Genomic DNA, 6,000 nt, shown 5'->3' with positions numbered 1-6,000 from the left:
ACTGCAGGGTGCTGTAGTTTTATTCTCCTACATTATGGGCTTATGTCTGCATTAATCCTCTACATACTTATGCCTATTACCCTTCACCAATGTTTACTTCTATTTTTATCACTGCTGAGGCTGCTGTGAAAAAGACAACAAACAGAGCAGACAGAAGGCGACTCAGCACTGTTTCACTTTGAAGTGGGAGCACAGCTTTGTCCTTTGTGTAACACGGTAAAAGGAGCCGGTCACATTTTTAGACAGTGCTTTTCCACCTCCTATATCTCACCCTTCAGCTGCTAAACTGTCCCACTGCGAGCAGCAGAGACTGAACTAACCAGCACTGTGACTGTGACTGCCCCAGCACTCTGGCACTGAGGGTTATGAAAGGACACATTCCCAAAGTTAAGCACGCAGAGGATGTGCTTTACCCCTGCCTCTACATGGGGCACAGTGCATCCTCTACATGGGGATGCACTGTGCCCCATGTAGAGGATGCACTGTGCCCCATGTAGAGGATGCACTGTACCTCATGCATTTCCCCCTGATGAGTCGCTATTTAACACATGGTTTTAGCCCGCACTGTAGCGTGTGCTGACAGTGAGTCTAGTGACACACACAGGCAGACAGACAGACAGCAGCCCGGACAGCACAGGGATGAAAACAGACTGACCTTAGCAGAGACGTGGTGTGGTGTCCGCGCACAGCCTGGGTCGCTGCTTGGCGGTGGGATGCGCGCTGGTCAGTGTTTATATGACCGCCCGTGCTGCTGCTGCTGCTGCTGCTGGTGTTGCCATGGTTATTCCTCCAGACCCGTGCGTTCTGCAGTGCCCCGCTCTCTGCCTCTCTCCACACACCGTCTATGGCGCTCTGTCCTTACGGGAATCTCAATTTGGGAAAGTGCAGCAGCCGAGCGTGTGTCTCGGAATCTGTGGATGTGATTCTCGCCGTGCTCTCTCTCTCTGTCTCTCTCTATCTCTCTCTGTCTCTCTCTGTCTCTCTCTGTGTCTTTGTCTCTGTCTCTCGCACAGCCCGGAGCGCGCACACGTCCGCCCTGTGAACAGTTTCATTAGCGGAATATTAATAGTGAGCAGCAGTCCTGTGGCCGCTCCGTAGTGTGCGTCCAGCGCGAGGACTGACGTCACGACACCCTTTAACAGCTCGTGTGAGCCGTGATGGAGATGAGAGACACAGAGAAAAGGACAAAGTGAGAAAAGGACACAGTGAGAACAACAGGGGAGGTACAAATATGACGTCTTGTAAAGGGACATTGGATTAACAAACGTGGACCCTGGGTGGTCAGAAAACACTAAAGCAGACCGGTTAAATGTGAACATTTGTATTTAAAATAGTGACTTGAAAACTTGAAAAGGGGAGAAAAGATGATGTTTATTGTCATCACGCACCTGTTGCTGTGCGCCCCCTCTGGCATGACTGAGATGACAGAATAATCCAACACGTGGACTAATCTGAAAGCAAAACAAAGCAACAACAAAAAAACGAAGATTTTCCAAAACTCTTTTAATAGGCCAGTTTATCCACATGAGAACATACATCAAGGACATCTAGGCTCCATAGCCCACACTTTGGTTTCCAATTAAAATTCGTGACTCTGGAGCTTTGTTCTAGCCCAGGTCCAGTGCATCTGAAAACTACATGTGCCACACAACAGGATCAAGGTCGAGCCACATCACCAAGAGGAGACTTTTAGTTACACACAGGTGTCAGAGGGCCTCAGAGGAGCTTTGGCTCTGGATATGGCTTTGTATAGCTCTTACTTTCAGAAACATATACACACACAAACACACACACACACACACACACCCCCCCCCCCCCCCCCCCCCACACACACACACACACACACACACACACACACACATATATATACTTTTTTTTATTCAGAAATTTTTTGAAACTGGGATATAGATGGTCACTGTTGAGCTCCATAAAGTAGACTTCCTAACAACTTTATGCAACTCTAAAAAGCCATTTATAATAATGCATTCGGTGCAAATGGAAATTGGTTTTGGGTTGTTGTTTTTTAAATACAAATGTTTTATAGAAATGACAGATCACATTATATGTCCATAAATGATCCAGCCTTGAGGTTGATGCACTCTCAAAGCGATTGCACAGTATGTGCCTGTCAGGTAGTGCAATTAAAATGCCACCTGTCCTAGTTAAACAACTCCTGACAGACTAATCACTTGTCAGATAAGGAGAGGGTTATGTAACCACACGTTAATCAAAATATCCCTGAGCTGTGAGCTGCTGGGATGGGGTGCAGTTTGTTTCTCTGTTGCCATATAGGAAATGAAGTTTCTCTTATCATGTCACATGGTTGTTTTATGTCAGCAGAGTAAATGGGCCTTTTCCCTCTCTGTTCTCTTGTTCACCTTCTCTTTTGTACTCGTCCAATCAAGTGCTTTTTTCTCATGGCCCTCTGCCATAAGCCACAAGCACTCTTGATTAAGAGAGCTAGTCTATTGATTTTTGTCTGTTGGCAGGGCCCCGATGATCGTCTCTAGATGAATAAACTGGCAGAAATGTCTGAAACGGGTTACATGGCAAGGACATCCGTTTTCACACTTTGGCTGGTTGTTTGGGAGACTTCAGAGCTGCAGGTCTATATTGCAGTTTTATCTTTCCTCTGTTGATAACACTCAGAGCTGAACACAGCTTTGATTCTGAGCCTTTGATTGAAGGTGATTGCCACTGTATTGGTCCTTGTGCAGGTCTGAGCTCCAGAGGTGTGCTGAGGAATCTGCCACCAGGATGTGAGCACTGGAGGTGTGGGACGCCTGTCAAGTGGACTCTTCTTTGCAGCTCATAACAAGATGCATGGCCATGGAGGTACGGTGTGTAACCACTGAACTGCACTGAACATTTCAAACCTTCACAAATAGCCTCGTAGCAGAATTTTTAAATGTTTTTGGGAAAATAGAAAAAGAAACTGTGCGACTTTGTCAGTTTGTGTTTTCTTGGCGGTAAACATCTTTTTTATTGGCTGAGGACAGAACCAGTGACACCTAGAGATGCAGCAGGGTCTGGAAAGTAGTAGAACGACACAAAACTCATTTGTCAAAAAAAAGTGATGCTATTAGTCCACAGAAGTGATAAAGACACTTGAGAAAATGAGAGGAAATCAAACAACATAATAGCCATAGTAAGTACATTACAAATATCTCACATTTTTAAGGCTAGGCAGTGCACATTTATATTTTGTAGAAAAAAAGGAAAAAAAAACACATATTTGAAGTTAGACTTTTAGACGTGGTTTTACACATATTCCTTTCAGATAGTATCAGTAGTACTAGACTTGCAGAGTGATACTATGCCATTTGAGAATCCGTGATGCGATGGTTTAACTCGGAGCCTCGGGCATATTTGTGCTGCCTGGTCACAAGTGCAGTAGTCATGGGGCTAGCTGCTCGCCTCCATAATCACAGTGTGTCTGTGTTGTGCTGCTGTCTGTGTGTTGTGCTGCTGTGTGCGTTCTGGGCCTCTCATTCAAACCATGCGCTCTCAATTATCCTAAGCAGACACACGATCACTGCAGAGTCTCTGAGGAGGCCTGGTCTCTGCATTAGGTTTCACTCACTGCTCAGTGGGACAAGAACAGTGTATGGCCACTAATACACAATCAATGCATGTAACACAATACAGCAACAGTACTTCATTCAAAACCTTTGTTTCACTGGCTCTGGTCAATTATATGGTAGTTTACTGTAAGATCATTCCAGTGGTGGATGAAGTACTCAGTTGTGTTACTTAAATAAAAGTACAGATATAAAAGTATTTCAGTACCCGTTTAAAAATGTACTTTAAGACTAAACAGTAAAAATATTTCACATAAGTGTAACTAAGTGTTAATTTATTAAAGTGTTAAATGTAGATATATTGATTTAAAAATGATACATATTTTGGTCCACAGTAACAATGCAAATCAGTTTGAAAACAAACAATTCTACTTAGGTACACTGCATTGTTCAGAATGTTATTTTAGAATGTTACTCCAGAATGTTATTTTAGAATGTTATTTTAGAATGTTATTTTAGAATGTTGCTCCAGAATGTTATTTTAGAATGTTATTTTAGAATGTTATTTTAGAATGTTACTCCAGAATGTTATTTTAGAATGTTATTTTAGAATGTTATTTTAGAATGTTGCTCCAGAATGTTATTTTAGAATGCTATTTTAGAATGTTATTTCAGAATGTTATTTTAGAATGTTATTTCAGAATGTTATTTTAGAATGTTATTTTAGAATGTTGCTCCAAAATGTTATTTCAGAATGTTATTTCAGAATGATATTTCAGAATGTTATTTCAGAATGTTATTTTAGAATGTTATTTCAGAATGTTATTTTAGAATGTTCTTTAACAGCCACATCAAATCAATAACATCTGCAGCTTTTTACCATCTAAAGAACATTGCAAAAATCAAATGTAAACTGTCAAGACTTAGACTTAGAGAGACTTATCCTGCATTTGTCTCCAGTAGGTTAGACTACTGTAACGTCCTGCTCACTGGCCTCTCCAAACGAGCCTTAACACAGCTGCAGTACATCCAGAACACTGCTGCTAGGGTCCTGACTAGAACCAGGAAGTACTTCACACATGTGTCCTGTGCTCAGGTCTCTGACTCCTGTGGCTCAGAGAATAGACTTTAAAGCAGCTCTGCTTTAGATCAAGTCTCTCCATGGACCAGCACCAAAGAACATCTCCCACATGTTAGTGCCACATGAACCATCTCGCACTCTGAGGACTTCAGGAACCGGCCTCCTGCTGGTGCCCAGAGTCAGGACAAAACATGGAGAATCAACATTTAAGTTTTCTGCAGCTAAAACCTGGAAGAGTCTTCCTGAAGATGTGAGACAGGCCTCTACTTTGACAATGTTTAAATCCAGGCTTTCACTGTGCATATGACTGACATATGCTTAAATTTGAAGCTTTATTAGATCTCAAACTCTGCACAAAATACTTTTACTCTTTACTCTACTACTCTTCTACTTTACTATAATTCTTTTAGTAAGTAGATTTTATCATGTGATACTTTTACTTGAGTATTTTTTGCCCTTGCTGTACTATCTCTATTATTAGGTGAGTTACAAAAGTACTTCTTCCACCACTGGTCACGACACTTTTCACCCACAAAAAATGGGCACATTCACATTCATCAACACAGAGGTATGTTTGATGTAAGAGCAACAACTGCATAGAAATCAGGTGGCTAACCCCGACTAAAGGTTACATCACCTTTAACCTTGTGTCATTCTTTCAAGTGAACAGTTATGTGATATTACCATAAAGTCAAAGAATTTCCATTTTGCAGGTTAAATGTCAAACTCTGCTAAAATTCTTACCTGCCCTCCACATCAATATTAAAAAAAACAATTGTCTATACTATTGAGACATTATTAAGAGCTAACATCCAAACCGTGTTAAAAGATGGAAAGCAAACTGCTCATTACCCCTCTGGACAGTGGTACTTACCTTTTTACCTTTTTTAAATAGCGTTTCCTTAAAAGCAGGTGTTGCAGGCAAAATTTGGCTTTAAAATAAACACACAAGCGTGACATTTGAGGCTCGGAGAGACGTGCACCCAGAGGCAAAGCTGTTTCTGTCACTTCCACACCTCCGCAAACATGGAACTGACAAATGTTTTAGGGATAAAGAGTTACGTGTTAGTTTCTGATTTACAATGATGTCAAAGAAATTCTGCATTCCAACAAATTCTCACAGTGGCTATGTTTAAATACATGTTTGTTTGCACATCAGAAATCTGACCATTGTCTGATTTCTGGGGTTATCATTAGGGATGCATTGATCTGATACTGGTACTGGAGTTAATACTGAAAAATTTGGTGGATGGGATATTCGCCTCCAAATATTGATTCAGCCGATTAGACTACAGTTGTCCCTCACTATATCGCTGTTCACCTTTCGCGGCCTCGCTGTTTCGGCAATTTTTTTAGTGCAATTTTACATGCTTTTTTACAGTGTATAAACGTGCATTG

The sequence above is a fragment of the Periophthalmus magnuspinnatus genome, chromosome 11, assembly GCF_009829125.3.
Source record: "Periophthalmus magnuspinnatus isolate fPerMag1 chromosome 11, fPerMag1.2.pri, whole genome shotgun sequence".
NCBI lineage: Eukaryota > Metazoa > Chordata > Actinopteri > Gobiiformes > Gobiidae > Periophthalmus > Periophthalmus magnuspinnatus.
This window is presented reverse-complemented; position numbering follows the sequence as displayed.